Source organism: Monomorium pharaonis, chromosome 1, assembly GCF_013373865.1.
Source record: "Monomorium pharaonis isolate MP-MQ-018 chromosome 1, ASM1337386v2, whole genome shotgun sequence".
Lineage (NCBI taxonomy): Eukaryota > Metazoa > Arthropoda > Insecta > Hymenoptera > Formicidae > Monomorium > Monomorium pharaonis.
Window position 1 is genome coordinate 5,807,654 of NC_050467.1, and position 6,464 is coordinate 5,814,117.

The window sequence follows — 6,464 nt, forward strand, 5'->3', positions numbered from 1 at the left end:
AGAAAAAAACTCCGCAATTCCTCTCGTTTACGCTTTGCTTCACATTCAGAATTGCGCGCTGGCGCAATTTTTTTTTTTTTTTACCGAAATAAATTCGCATCCGTATACCAGAAAATTGAAACGAAAAATCTTGATCCGTTCGATAATTTAGCCGAGGGATAAAAGGGATCAGGCTCGCCCTGCGGCGAACGTTCCGAGTCGCACGTGACGGGCTCCTTCGAGGGAGTTAGTCAGAATAAGTCGTGCGGGGATCAGGATCAAACTCAAACAACGAATTCGGAAGGTTCGGGCGAGAGAGTTTAATCCTTCGAGCGATTACGGGTTAAAATATACCACGGCGCATCGACTCGCTTATATATATATGTATTATCTGGCCCTTCGAATGTCGCTCCGGCGACGCCGCTGCCGTTACATCCACCTCGAACTGAAACTTTTATGATTTCACGTTTGGCCGCGTACGTTTAAGTTAAGTTTGCGCGCACAAACTCAGTCAGCAGCCAGTCACGAATGCCTCGTACATTTACATGCCCGAAACTCTTCGTGTAACTTCCTTTTCGTCGCGAGTCGCTCTCGCGGAAAGCGCGAGCGGCGTTTGAAATTCATCTCGGCGTTAAAGAGCGGAGCACTTCTAGCGAGATGTTCATGGAGAAGTGGCCAATTCGTAGTTCGCGACAGTATATATTTTTTCTCCCTTTTAAAACACAGACTAAACACGTTTTACATTCATAAAAGCTTAATTCGTACATTCGACTTGGAATTTTCGAGGGAGAAAAGAAAGAGCTTTCGCGCAGGAAGTTTGTATATGTAGATCGTCGGTATTCATGGCGTTCTGCAAAAAAAAAAAAATGCATCCTTATTCAACGTACGATTGCCACAAAGGCGCCGTCAAATGCCGTGAGCTTTTCCACGTCGAAGCGAAATCCCGCAAGATCCGGAGGGTTAAGGGGAGGGGGCTGCGTATAAATCATCTTTACAACAGCGGGCCGCGAATAAAAACTTTGTTAAACGGCGCGGGCATAAATCACCGGCGGGAGGAAGTCGGCGAAGTTTTACCTCAAAACCGGCTAAAGATAATGCATAATACGTGAAGGCACGTTCCGCGCGCGCGCAAAAAAAAAAAAAACGTTAATTGGTAGCTACACGGCGGTTTATCAATCTCCGTTCGCGACGCGAATGCAATCAGCGAGCGAGCCCCGAAAGATTTCTCTTGGAATCCAAACTCCTGATGCAGGATTTAGTGGAGTAATCGCTGTAATTTGCTGCTACTTGATCCTGTTCGCGAAAGAGTGCGCGGCTCTCCTACAATTTTTTTCATCCCCGGGGGATCACGGTCTACAAGTGTCACGCGGAGAAATCTCAGCGTCGATAATCGAAACGATCCCTCGAGAGGATGTTCAGCGAGGACTCGCACGAAATAAGTCACGAGACACGTAAGTTACTCTGACTATTTTGATCTACTAATATTTTTTTCAATACAAAAATGAAATGCAGCAACGAATGCAATATGTAGTTGAAAAAAACATATTGAAAATTTAATATTTGTATTGAAAATTATTGGCGGTAACGATAAATTAATATATTATTAATGCTAATATTTAACAAATAATTACAATCGTGTAGTATCATTAAATGATTCATCATTGCTAGATAATTTATTATTTCTAAATGTGGCTTTTGTATGTGTGTGTGTGTGTGTGTGTGTGTGTGTGTGTGTGTGTGTGTGTGTGTGTGTGTGTTATCTCTGATAAATTTGACAGTGCTACGAATTTCGTTATTTTTATTTCTAATTGATAAATTCAAGGTTCTGTTATTTGACAATTAACTGTAAAGGACTGTAAAGGAGAACTGTAAAGGATTTTTTTTGTTTAATTTAGTTTTCTTCTTTCATTGTTACCGAGAGAATCGGGCATAACACTGCACGAAACATAATTTTATTATATTTATTATATATTACAGAATATATTAATAATATATATGCAGACAGATAATGCACATATAACCAGCTATCCATTTACATTGTGCCAATTTGCTGAATGGTTAATAATTGGTATCAAATATTCCCGGTGTAACATATCGCAAAACATTTACATGTAATCGATATTATTTCATTTATCTCCATTCTCTTTGTGAATCCTCGGAATTTCAGTGATTATAAAAATACGAAGAAAATCTGCTTTAACATATAGATTCCAATTTTGAATGAGAGAGTTGTTAATAAGCAGATAAAAGGAAACAGGAAACAATCCAACAATTACAAAGATAGGTCTCCGGAATTAGGAGTTCTTTGAGAATTTGGGTATCATTTCGCAGAATGCATTTCTATCGATTTCGTTTAATCTCTTTCTTTTTAAAGCTGTAGACAATTAAGTGCTAAGCAGCTCTATTGTCATTCATCACGAGTATATTCGTGAAAGAGAGTAGCAATCTACTCTGCCAAAATAAATTACCAAGCGTTTCTCGAACGCTATCGGAAAAGCCTCAGGCTTCATTATCGTTCGTCCTCGGCGTGTGTTGTAGTCTTTCGTTGAATTCTTAGAGAGCTCGCCGAGTTGACCGAGGGATCCTCGTTACGGTTATTTACCGAAGACCGGTACTGATTAATTCCAAACCGTTCCCCTCATCCCTCACCCCTTAGTGAATTCTGCACGGACGCTGTATGCGGTCGCAGCATCCTCCGTCCTGGGGATCCTACTCTGATCTTCGCCTATTCGGTATTTGCGGTCGATAGATTCAGAGCTACACTTGCCTGTTTGCTACCAAATATTGCCGGCAAATTAGACGTAAAGAATGCTCCAAGAACAGTTTCAAAAAGAGCCCAGTTATAGGTTCTTGTAAAACTTGATATAAATGTTTGGAATCAATGAAAAAAATTTTAATCGCTTGTTCTTCTTGAAAAAAAAAAAAAAATGCGACGGTGTCATATAAGCGTATAAAGTAAATTGACTAAATGTGACAATAGTAATTGCATAAAAACATATGTGCAGACACTTATTTATTCAGGAAGTAATTGTAAGAAAACAGTAGAAAACTAAACAGCTATTACTTATAAGCTACATACCGGAATGTATCTACATTTTACAATTTATTAAAGAACTTAAGTTTCTGTACATTAATCGGTTACAGAAATTACTTATTTCGATTTTTATGAATGCTTAATTTGGTAAGGTAAAAAATTTCTTTATTTTATTAGCAACAAGTTTTGCGAAATTTCTAGAAAGATCCTTTTAAAACTTTATGCAATGCTCTTCTACAAATGTTTAAACTGATAAGGAGAAAATTATGCTTATATAAAATTATATTACAATTATTTTAATTGTTGCTTTGAAAATTGTTGTGTCGTTTATAATTAAAGTTGAATTTTTATTTATTGATGAGGATGATAATTAAAAACTAATAAAATAAAAATAATTGTAACCTTATGTAATTTTATATTATATGTACATAAATAAACTTTAGTGTTTTAAAATAATTTTACTTTTCTATTATGTGTGAATAACAAATTAATACTTTCTTTAGAATTATTGTTTATTAAAATATGTGTATATAATTTTAATTTTAATTACTGTATTGCAATAAATTTATGAATAATAATTTTTAATTAATTTAATTAATTATAAATATTTTTATTTTAATAAACTGTACTAAAAAGATGCATAGATTTAAACTATTTTAAATTTGTCTTTATAACTTTTTTAATTAGTTCATTTTTTGCACGAATATTTTCAAAATATTTGAACACAACAAATGCACATAATTAATGAATTATGTTCATTAATTTTATGTATTAATTTCAAAAAAATTTTATGATACAAGTCAGTGATAAATTGAAATAAAACCAAATGGATATAGTGGCGACATTTATTGGCGTAACAACGAAACTTTATCCCATCGTTATACTGATACCGTTGGTCGTTAGGCTAGGGAATTATATAATCAGAATTTGAACATATAGGCTGGTATTCATAGTCGAATCTTATTTCAAGATCGTCTCAAGCAATATCTTAAGATGCTAATACAGCTCTGTGATTGGCTGATGGCATTTTAAGACAGTACTTAAGATGATCTTAAATATAAGATCCGACTATGAATACTGGCCATAGTGTTGCAGATGAATTGTTACATTTAGAAAACACAAGTGATCAGTGAGCGATCAGTGATTATTGGTCTTTATTGTTAGATCTCTAAATTTGGATCAATTATATTAGCAAATTACTCAACTGTTGTGCAACGGTTGTGTTTTCTGAACGTAGCCAGTCACGAGACGACTGCACAAAAGTATAATTTTCTAATTTTCTCTTGTTTTTTAAATAATGTAATTGTACCTAGCAGGGTTTGTTATTGTCTACACTTTAATTCTGGAGAAGAATTTATAATTCTATATGAAATCAATTAAGAGTCAAGCTTGTGCAAAAATAATTAGCGTTCAATCGGTAAAACATACGACTCCAGCATTCCTTTAAACTCACATATCTCTATTTTTATCAAATAATACAAAAGTTTCAGAAATCTTTTTACAGACAATACGTGATATCGAGTAAAGATGCAATACTAATATATGTATATGCATCCATTCCTGTAGCGCACTCAGTAGTGATAAAACAAGAGTACACAAACCTGAAAACAATTCTTGAAAAAATTAAATACATAGAACATAGATGGCAAATTTGTGGGGATCTAAAAATTCTCACCATATTATTGGGTCAACAATCAGGTTACACAAAAAATCCATGTTTCCTATGTGAATGGGATAGTAGAAATCGAACGAACTATTACATAAGAATGGCCGATAAGAACATCTGTGCTACCTGGGTCTAAAAACATCATAAATAAACCGTTAGTTGAGCCTTTAAAAGTTCTTCCACCTCTTCATATCAAATTAGGACTCATGAAACAATGGGTGAAAGCTCTGAATAAAAAAGGTGAATGCTATCAGTATTTACAAGAAAAATTTTCCAACATCTCTGATGCAAAATTGTAGAAAGGAATTTTTGATGGACCTCAAATACGTAAAATGTTGAGAGATGACAATTTTGTCACCAAAATGAATAAAGACGAGAGAGCAGCATGGCCGAGTTTCAAAGGTGTCACAGAAAATTTTCTAGGAAACCACAAAAGTCAAGATTACAGAGAAAGGCGGAAATGATGGAAAACTATAGAAAACTAGGTTGCAATCTTAAGTTGCATTTCTTGGATTCTCATATCGACTGCTTCCCAGAAAATCTAGATGAAGAACAGGGAAAAAGATTTCATCAGGACATCAAGAAGGTAGAATATTGATATCAAAAGGCAAGTGGGATGTGAATATAATGGCTGACTTCTGCTGGACGCTCAAACAAGATGTCTCTGTGAAAGGGAAGAAACGTAAGAGAAAGCTATTGCACAGAATCTTCGAGAATAAAAGAGTTAGATATATTAGAAAAAGGGAGTGAATTTTCTACGCTATTTATTCACAGAAGCTCAGATTTGTCATACGTATTGAATTATTCCCCAGGTAATGTGGTTACGCAAGTCTGCACGCTCCGGATTATACATTTGTGACCCAAACTGCTTTTACAAGGTGTTTTTTTGAGATTAGGAAAAAATGAACCAATTTATTGGCTCAATTTTTCCTACTCTTAAAAAAAAAGTGGTTGGTTGCCGGACCAACATTAAAAAAAATTTTTTTTTGAGGTTAGGAAATACGAGCTAACTTTGTAATTCTGACCTTGAATTCGGATTCAGCGGGTCAAAATACATAAGGATTGACTAGTTTAGTCCGCCGGATCAACCACTTTTTTTTGTGTGCCTGTGTAATTAATTAATTAAAATTTTCTCTGATGACTGTCAGATCTTTTTAATTACACTTTAACAATTTTTATACGCAAAAACAAAGAATTTTATAACAAAAAAAGTTTAAGAAATCATTGACTCTCAGCTATAATATGCTACGAATATGCGTATCTTGAAATACATTGTTATCGCGGATGGAATTGTTTTCACACATAATAAATTATTATGTGTAAAAACAATTCTATCCGCGATAACAATGTATTTCAAAATACGCATATTTGTAGCATATTATAGCACACACATGTTAATTATCATATATAAGAGTTTTTTTATTATATCGAAGAATAAACATACTGACCGATTATTAATTTTAATTTTGTCCACGAGAACATTTAACTTCAACCAAACTATTCTTTTCCTCTTTTATTTCTTTAGCAACGTTTATTTGTTTTTTTTTCGTATTATCGCTTAGTCGAGTCTAATTGTTAGACAGTTGAGAGAATTTAATTGATTACTAATTGATGGAGATAATTATAAAGGGATCAGGAGCGATCGTTTAGCATCAAAATTCGCATATACATCAATATATGCGTGTATAAGTATAATGTAAAATTTCATATAAACGATTGAGAATGCTCTAAGTATTTACTGTTTTGCAGAGTCACTTGATGCGACGGAGATAAATGTCATCGATA